Genomic DNA, 10,605 nt, shown 5'->3' with positions numbered 1-10,605 from the left:
TACAACCATAATTATTTTCACACAGTATGGTTATGTGCGTGAAAAATTGGAAAGAAGAAATACAACCATAATTATTTTCACACAGTATGGTTATGTGTGTGAAAAATCAAAATAATCTTCAGGTAAACCATTTGCATTAATAAATGGATTTAGTAAGATTACAAAATATGAAGTTAATATACAAAAATCACACAAATTTGACAACTTACATGAAATGTTTTAAATCCTCAAAAAGCAGCAACTGCCACAGCTTACCCAATATGAAATTTCAAATTTGAAATGTGAAAATTGAATTCGCAGTTTAAAACTCCCAAAAGAAAGAGAATGTGAACAGTGACTGGAAAGGGGAACAAGAGAGGCTTCTGGAAATTCATAATGTTCTGTTTTCCGACCTGGGTAGTGGTGACAATGTTCATCCACTTTGTGAAAATTTACCAAGCTGAGTATATTAGTTTTCCCTATCTCTGTATGCCAATCTCTCTATATTTTTATTGACATATAACAAGACGATATAAAAGGACATCTTTTTATGTGTCAATAAAAAATAAAGTAAAATAAGATTTTAAAAACTCTTCAAAAAAGAAATATCCAGGCCTTGTTATTTTTTCTGGAGAACTCTACCACTGATTTAAAGAAAGAACACCAATTCTATACCAATACTTCCAGAAAATAGAAGTAGAGGGAGCACATGCCAATTCATTTTATATAAGCCAGTATTACCTTGATACCAAAACCAGGAATAACAGTACAAAAAAGAAAACTACAGAACACCTTTCTTGAATATAAATGCATATAATCATTAATAAAATGTTAGCAAATAGAATTCAGATACAGACACATATGCATATAATGATGCACCATAATCTAGTGGGGTTTATTTCTGAGATGCAAAGCTGGTTCAATATTTGGAAATAAATTAATGTATTCCACCATATTAACAAAAGAAAAAATACATAATCATATGAATTGATACAGAAAAGCATTTGAAAAAAATTCAACAACCATTATAAAACATCAAGAAACTAGGAATAGAGGGTAACTTCCTCAATTTGATAGAGAATATCTACAAAAATCTTACAGCTAAAATCATACTTAAAGGTGAAAGACTAAATGCTTTTTTCCTAGGTTTGAGAACAAGGCAAGGATGTCTAGTCTTACCCCTACTATTCAACCTAGTATTGGAAGTTCTAGCCAGTGCAGTAGGCAAGTAAAACAACCAAAAGTCATACAGTAAAGAAAGAGAAATAAAACCATCTCTATTTGAAGATGACATGATTGCTTCCATAAAAATCTCAATGACTCTACAAAAAACCTCTAGAACTAATAAGTGAATTCAGCAAGGTCACAGGATCTATGAGCAATTAAAAAAATGAATCACATTTTTGTATAATGGCAATTCATTTATAGAAAGTGAAATTAAAAATGTAATGCTGTATACGATTGCTCAAAAACATGAAATACTTAGGTGTATATCTAGTCAAATATGCACAGAAGTTGTAGTGCTGAAAATTACAAAATACTGATGAAAGAAATCAAAGAATATCTACATTAATAGAGATACATACTGCGTTCATGGATTGAAAGGCTCAATCTAATCTAGTAAAAATGTCACTGTCTCAAATTGATATACTTTTACACAATTTCTATCAATATCTCTGCAAGAGTTTTTGTAAATAAAGACAAGATTACTCTAAAATGTATATGGAAATACAAAGAAACTACAATAGCTAAAACAATTGAAATAGAATAAAATGGGAGGAACAACTCTATCCAATATATAGCTACAATGAGAAGACATTGTGGTAATGGTATGGGATAAACAGATTAATAAAATAAAATGGAGAAACCAGAAATAGATCCCATAAATATGCCCTCCGCATTTTTAAGTGAAATTTGTAGTTTAATTAAAATAAAACAGGGATAAATTAAACAAACACAAATACTTTTCTGGTCATCAAATTTTGGGACTCAAAGCATCCCCAAAACATTGGAGGTCCAACTTATTCCCTAGAGACATCAATCATCACAAAATGTTTTCACTTTTTGAACCACTCATATTTTCGTAGCAGAAAATAGAACAAAATTCCTCAGACATCCTTCTTCCTTCTGTCTAAAATATTTTCACAAATAGGCCCTTCCTATACTTCAAAAGAAAAACAAACAGCTTTCTTGCTTAACCAATTGGCCTGGTACTCTCGCCCTGGCATCTGATCTCTGAGTTAAAGGGCTCAGGGTGCCAAATTCAACCAGAAATTTCCAGGACACCAGCGGCTACTTCACTGATCTTTCTCATGAGGGGATGGATGTGTCTTTCTACAAGGGAAGTCATTCCTCTGAGATTATTGTGTCAGTTGACAATTGTAGGAGAGTGGAGTGGGGAAGAGGGAGAATGAAAAAGCAAAGGGACAAGAACAGAATGAGGCTTTCATTATCTACTCACAGCCAGGAAGAATAGTTCAGTTTTAACAAACCACCCACTACTAACTCCAAATATGCACAGCCCAAACTACAGGGGAAGGATAGAGGTCCTAAGGGCTGGAGAGACAAAAGCTGATGACATAAAACAGCAGACTCCTCCACAGACATTTCTCACTTCCCTAACACTGGAGGATGTTTAATTAAAAAGTTGCTGCTCAAAATTGTATGGAAAACATGCCTAAAAATAGGCCTGCAGTCATTTTAAAAATAAGTGGTCACTCATCAGATATCAGTGGCCATATATCAGATACCAACACTTGAGGGACGTTTGATGTGAATTTGAAAAACGGGCTGGCAGAGAACAAAGAAGGAAAGAAAGGAGGTAGGGGGGAGGAAGTAAGAAGAGTACAATGTGGAAGGTAAGAAAGCTAGGAAGAGCATGTTTACAAGCCCATGCTGATCTATTCCAGCAGTCAAACAAAGCAAGTCCACAATGAAAAAAAAAAAATCTGAAAGTCAACTTCAAATTCAAAGTATAAAAAATTGCAATCCAGTAAATTCGCCAATGCCCTTGAATTGTAAAATAGAGACTTCTGAGACTCGGTACTAAAACAGTTCAATGCTCTTCAGAGGTCATTCTTAAGTATTATCCAGAATAACACTATCTCAGCAAAGTGGCAGGGTACAAGATGAACAGTCAAAAATCTGTAGTGTATCTATACACTAGTAATGAATAATCTGAATGGGAACTCAAGAAATGAATTCCATTTACAATTGCAACCAAAACAATAAAATATTTGGGAATAAATTTAACTAAAGAGACAAAAGACCGATACAAAGAAAACTACAGGAAATTACTAAAAGAAATCACAGAAGACCTAAATAGATGGAAGGGTATACCGTGTTTATGGATTGGAAGACTAAACATATTTAAGATGTCAATTCTACCTAAATTGATTTACACATTCAATGCAATAACAATCAAAATCCCAACAACCTACTTTTCAGAAATAGAAAAACCAACAAGCAAATTTATCTGGAAGGGCAGGGTGCCCCGAATTGCTAAAAGTATCCTGATGAAAAAAAATGAAGCTGGAGGTCAGAACGCTGCCTGACTTTAAGGCATATTATGAAGCTGCAGTGGTCAGAACAGCATGATACTGGCATAAAGATAGATATACTGACCAACGGAATAGAATAGAGTGTTCAGAGATAGACCCTCTCATCTATGGACAATTGATCTTTGATTAGACAGTCAAGCAAAGTCACCTGGGATAGAACAGTCTCTTCATTAAATGGTGCCCAGAGAACTGGATCCATATACAAAAGAATGAAAGAGGACCCATATCTCACACCCTACACCAAAGTTAACACAAAATGGATCAAAGAGCTACACATTAGGTCTAAGACCATAAAACAGTTAGAGGAAAATGTAGGGAAATATCTTATAAATCTTATACTTGGAGGCAGGTTTACAGGCCTTGCACCCAAAGAAAGCACACTGAAGAAAGAAAGAAGTGGGAACTCCTCAAAATTAAACACTTTTGCACATCAAAGAACTTCATCAAGAAAGTAAAAAGACAGCCTACACAACGGGAGACAATATTTGGAAACGACATATCAGATAAAGGTCTAGTATCCAGAATTTATAAAGAGGTTGTTCAACTCAACAACAAAAAGACAGCCAATCCAATTACAAAATGGGAAAAAGACTTAAACAGACACTTCTCAGAAGAGGTAATACAAATGGCCAACAGGCACATGAAGAGATGCTCAACTTTCCTGGCCATCAGAGAAATGCAAATCAAAACCACAATGAGATATCATCTCACACTCACCAGAATGGCCATTAAGAACAAAACAGAAAATGACAAGTGCTCGAGAGGATGTGGAGAAAGCGGCACATTTATTCACTGTTGGTGGGAATATCAAATGGTGGAAGGCAGTTTGGCGGTTCCTCAAAAAGCTGAATATAGAATTACCATATGACCCGGCACTACCATTGCTAGGTATCTACTCAAAGGACATAAGGGCAAAGACACAAATGGACATTTGCACACCAATGTTTAGAGCAGCATTATTTACAATTGTAAAGAGATGGAAACAGCCAAAATGTCAATCAACAGATGAGTGGCTAAACAAACTGTGGTATATACATATGATGGGTTATTACGCAGCTTTAAAACTGAATAAAGTTATGAAGCATGTAACAACGTGGATGGACCTTGAGAACATTATGATGAGTGACATTAGCCAAAAAAAAAAAAGGGACAAATACTGTATGGTCTCACTGATATGAACTGACATTAGTGAATAAACTTGGAATATTTCGTTGGTAACAGAGACAATCAGGAAACAGAAATAGGGTAAGATATTGGGTAATTGGAGCTGAAGGGATACAGATTGTGCAACAGGACTGAATATAAAAACTCAGAAATGGACAGCACAATACAACCTAACAATACAATTATGTTAAAGCACTGAGTAAAGCTACCTGTGAGAATGATAGAGGGAGGAGGGCTGGGGGCATAAATGAAATCAGAAAAAAAGATAGATGATAAAGATTGAGATAGTACAAGCTAGGAATGCCTAGAGTGTATAATAATAGTGACTAAATGTACAAATTTTAAAAATGTTTGTGCACGAGGAAGAACAAAGGAATGTCATTACTGCAGTGTGTTGAACATAGATGGTAATTAATATTTTAAAATTTCACCTTATGTGTGAGATTAAAGCAAAAAATATTTGTTTGGTACAAAATTTATATTTTGACTAGTGCATTTCCATAACTTATGTAGATAGCTTGATTGAACACCATAAGTACTTGGAATCTAGGGTAGGAATATGAGATTTTGTTGGTTTGTCCAGAGTGATTCGATCAGTGAGTGGAAAAGTATTTGCAATTCCCGTTCACGGAATGGTGAGTACTGGGGAAAATTCAACCTCCTCAAGTTGAATTATTGATATTCTCACAAGCAGTGTGGACAACCAAAGCTAGGCTGATCCCCCAGACTTGGGGTTTGTTCATATGAAACTTAACACCACAAAGGGTAGGTCAAGCCTACTTAAAATTTAGGCCTAAGAGTCACCCCCAATAGAGCCTCTTTTGTTGCTCAGATGTGGCCTCTCTCTCTACAGCCAACACAAGAAGCAAACTCACCACCCTCCTCCTATGTGGGATATGACACCCAGGGGTGTGGACCTTCTGGCAATGTGGGACAGAAATCCTGGAATGAGCTGAGACTCAGCATCAAGGGATTGAGAAAACCTTCTCGACCAAAAGGGGGAAGAGTGAAATGAGATAAAGTGTTAATAGCTGAGAGATTCCAAACAGAGTCAAGAGGTTATCCTGGTGGTTATTCTTACGCATTAAGTAGATATCACCTTGTTATTGAAGATGTAATGGAGAGGCTGAAGGGAACTGCCTGAAAATGTAAAGTTGTGTTCCAGTAGCCATGTCTCTTGATGATGATTGCATAATGATATAGTTTTCAGAGTGACTGTGTGATTTGAAAACCTTGTGTCTGATGCTCTTTTTATCTACCATGTCAACAGATGAATAGAACATATGGAATAAAAATAAATAATAGGGGGAACAAATGTTAAAACAAATCTAGTTTGAAATGCTAGTGATAAATGAAAGTGAGGGGTAAGGAGTATGGTATATATTATCTTTTTTTCTCTGTTATTGTTTTATTGCTTTTTCTGTCGTCTTTTTATTTCTTTTTCTGAATTGATGGAAATGTTCTAAGAAATGATGAAAATGCAACTATATGATGATATTGAGAATGGAATGATATGTTAATGTTTTTGTTTGTTTGTTCTTAAGTTTTTAATAATAAATTAATTAAAAAATGCGTTAGGTTTAGGGCAGGCCACATGGCTCAGCAGGCAGAGTTCTCACCTGCCCATGCAAAAAAACAAATCTAGTATTAAAAAAATCATCAGATTTAAACATAAAACTAAAAATTTTTATTAGAAAACATAGATGTCCCGGCCCGCAGGACGATCAATCGAGGCTCCAACTCCTGTGAGGGAAGAATGAAATGGGACAAAGAGACGTGAAGAATGGCAGCAAGACAAATATTCTGATCAAGCTGCAAAAGTTCATTGAAAAGGCTGGGTATATATATACTCTAGGAGAGGGGGTAGCTAGTAGGAATAGGTGACGATCTCTGATTGGGTGAATAAGGACAAAGGGATGATTTGGGATTGGTGACTGCTGTTGCTAGGGTGGAGGGCAGATGTACGGTTAGAACTTTTGGCGCGAACTACTATTACTTCCGTAAAGAATGCTGATTATAGCTTAGGCTGTTCTTTGTTTCAGCCCTGGCGGCCATGTTGCATGTTTCCGGCATCACTGAGGGTGGAATTTATACACGCTACTTTAATTGTCCCCAACACATAGAAGAAAATCTTTGGAATAGAGATTGGTTAAGTGCTCTTTGATATAACACCAAAGGTAAAATCTATGAAAGAAAAAATCAGTATATTGGACTTCATCAAAATTAAAAACTTTTGCTCTGCAAAAGACCCCATTAAGAAGTTGATAAGACAAGCTACAGATACAGAGAATATATTTGCAAACCACATCTGTAACAAAGAGACTATATTTCAGCTATATAATGAACTCTTAAAATCAAAAGTAACAAAACAAAAAATCCAAAGAGAAAATGGGCAACAGACACAAACATTTTACTGAAGAGGATAAAAGAATGGCAAATAAGCAGATAAAATGATGTTCAACATCATTAGGTATTAAATGCAGATTAAGACCACAATGAGATATCACATCATACTCATTAGACCATTGGCAAGGATGTGGACAGAGATTGGAACCATTGTGTGTTGCTGGTGGGATTTTAAAATGATGCAACCCAGGTGGAAAACAGTTTGGGGATTCCTCAAAAACTTTAACATATAATTACCATACAACCTGTTGTTTTAATTTTGTTAAATGCTGTCAGACTGCCATATACTGGAATGGGATGGCTTTTAAAAAGGAGAATGTATTAAGTTACAAGTTTACAGTTCTAAGGCCATAAAAATGTCCAAACTAATGCATCCAGAGAAAGATACCTTGGTTCAAGAAAGGCCGATATCTGTCACATGAGAAGGCATGTGGCTGGCATCTGTGATCTTTGTTCCCAGTTCCATTGCTTCCAGATTCTAATGTCAATTGTTCCCTCTGTAAGCATCTGTGGGCCTTCACTTAGATCCTCTGGGCCACAACTCTGGGTTCTGGTTTTCTTAACATCCCATGGGAAGGCACATGGTTCTGTATTTCCAAACATTTGTGTCTAGGCATCTGCTTTCTCTGTTGGCTCTCCAAGCATCTACAAATATATGCATTTTTGTGGACTCTAAGCTTCTTCTAAAATGTTTTCTCTTTTAAAGGACTCCAGTAACCCAATCAAGACCCACATTGAATGGGGGAAGCCACATTTCCATGGAAGTAATCTAATCAAAAGGTTTTACTCACAATTGAGTGGGTCAGATCCATGGAAACAACCTGACCAAAGTTTTCCACCCTACAATATTGACTCAGGATTAAAAGAAATGGTTTTTCTGGGATACACAATACTTTCAAACCAACACAACTGGCAATTCCACTACTAGATATTTACCAAATATAATTGAGAACATGTCTACGCAAAAACTTATACATGAATACCCATGGAAGCATTATATATAATAGCAACAAAGTATACATTCTAACCCAGTTTTAGGAGGGTTTGGGTTGGGGCAGCCATAAGACCAAAGAACACGCTAGGCCCAGAGTTAAGCATGGATTTTATTGGAACTTACAAACAGGAGAAGATTCTTCCCAATGGTGGCTGGTTGGAAAATAGAAGTCAGTGTTCCACGAAGGGCAAAGACTGCAAGGGACAGTTTACAGGAGTTTAAGATAATGGTGTGAAAACAGAATTTCAACAGGGTTTCATGACACAGGGGACTAGAGGTTTGTCATCAACAGTGATGGGGAGGTGCTTTAATGTTTTGTCCATGATACTATTGTACATCCTTTTCCCCATCCCACTGAGGAGGTCTGATGACTTTTAACTTCTGTCCTGGTCATTGTAGGTGGCTACATGCAGCAACTTATTCTCAATATGGAGGGGGTCCAGCTTTGGGTTATCACAACCCACCTCCACACAGACTACATTGACCATAGGACAGACATTGCCTTCCTTTTCTACAGCAGTATAAGAGACAACAGAACACTAAGAGTCCCCCATATAAAGATAACAACCACAAAGAGATGCTCTCATGGCCAAGAAAGGAAATTAGAAGATTCTTTTCCAGATTTTTCAGTGCATTGAGTTCTGCCAGGCCAGCAGAGTATTCTACACAGCCCAATTCACAGACTCACAGTTCGAAGAAAGGTGGTGTGCTTAGTTTGAAACTATTATGTACCCCAGAGAAGCCATGTTCTCTTAATCCTAATCCAATATTGTGAGGGTAGGCCTATTAGGGTGGGAGCTTTCGTTAGGTTGTTTCCATGGAGATGTGACCCATCTAATTGTGAGTGTGAGTGACCTTTTCTATAGCTGGAGATGTGACCCCGCCCATTCAAGGGAGGTCTTAATTAGTTTACTGGAGTCTTTAAAAGAGCCAACACAGAGAGCAGAGGGTTCAGACACTTGAAGAGCCGATACAGGCACAGATGTTTGGAGATAGAGATAGAAATAGCCTAGCAAGTCTCTGCAAACCCAACACTGGGTTTGATTATGAGAATGATTTGCTGCTGAAGCCCACTGTAAGAAGGTGTTTACTAGGGTGTTATGGGCTAAAAGAAAGATCTTTATGGGGAACAATAAGAGGTAATTTTTTGCTGGCTTAACAATATACATGCTAGAGTTCTGTTGAATAACAACAAGGTTCTCAAGGCAGAGGAACATTATGGGAAGGTTTTTAATATCAGATACTTTCCCCTTGCAATTTTTCAATGTCCTCTTCCATGACATCAATAGTTAGTTTAGGCATAAGTTATACATCAGTTCCTGTGAGAATAGAAGGCCCCAGATTGGTGATAAAACTTTTAACAGGCATTTTTTTTATGTAAATCATGATCAGATTACTATATATTTTCAGTGACTCCTATTCCCCACAGGTTTAAGATTCCCAACCAGCACAATGCATAGGTTGGCACTAAGGTCAAAGGGTCTCATTTTCCCCTGCTTGCATGGTCTGGGGCAGAGATAACAACAAATAATTATGAGTCCCCCTTTTAGGCTGTAAAACACCTGGCCCTTTAATTTATAGTCTCAGCACCTGCCTCACTCAGTCCTGCCATCAGTATTTCAATAGGAGCTGGGGCTGCAGCTTGTGGCACTGCATTTAAACAAGTTAAGGCCTGATGGACTTTCAGTTTAATTGTCCTCTGTTGCAAGGACTTCTTATCATCTTTTTGCTGTTCCTTTAATAAGCCAATCATTCTTTCAGTAAGGTCTGTGCATGTGGGATTGTAGGGCAGATGGAACAATAGCATGCTGTCCTGATCCATGGCCCAGGATTGGGCTATCTGCGCAGTGAAATGGGTCCCCCAATCATTGTGTGTGTTGACAGTCCACGCAGAGTGCTTACTCTCTCCAAATATTAGAGGATGGCCCATTGGTTTACCTCCCCCCTAGGCAAGCTAACAATAATCCTGTATCTGTGTCCATGACAGTAAAAAGCATAACTTGCCCCCTCCTTGAGCAGAAGGGGACTGATATAACCAATTTACCATTGGGTCACCAGGATTTGTGACTGGTCAATGTGCCCCATCTGGTGTGGTAGCCCATGTGGTCGATGCAGGTAGCACAAAGGACATTCTCTAATGATGTCCACTAACTTCTGGCATGTGCTTGGCAGCTGGAACTGATGGTCCAGATGCCACAGGGTTTGATACTCTTGGTGTCTGCTTTTCAATGAAGTCATTCTGCTACTTCCCTGGCTTCAGCTGTGATATATGACTGTCCATTGTTCCTTCTTCCAGATTGCCATTCAAGTCATAAGGCCTTTGTAAACAGCCCTGTGGTCAGTACAGACAGCACATTTTCTGATTTATCCATGATTACTATCTGTACCGCTCTTAACTCAGCCCACTGACTGCTTCGCATCAGCACCAGTCCCCCATCATATAGTGTCAGTACTGGGTTGTATTGCTACATCTGTCCAGGTGGGAGGCTGCCTGCTAGCAGA

General features: G+C 37.6%; 1 protein-coding gene across 10 annotated transcripts in view; it reads right to left on the bottom strand.

Annotated features, from left to right (window-relative positions):
* LOC143675886 (GTP-binding protein 4-like) overlaps positions 1 to 10,605 on the bottom strand; it is an 88,276-nt gene that overhangs the window by 35,025 nt on the left and 42,646 nt on the right. The gene's annotated exons all lie outside the window — the stretch shown is intronic.

This window comes from Tamandua tetradactyla, chromosome 1 (genome assembly GCF_023851605.1).
Source record: "Tamandua tetradactyla isolate mTamTet1 chromosome 1, mTamTet1.pri, whole genome shotgun sequence".
Taxonomy (NCBI): Eukaryota; Metazoa; Chordata; class Mammalia; order Pilosa; family Myrmecophagidae; genus Tamandua; species Tamandua tetradactyla.
This window is presented reverse-complemented; position numbering and strand designations above follow the sequence as displayed.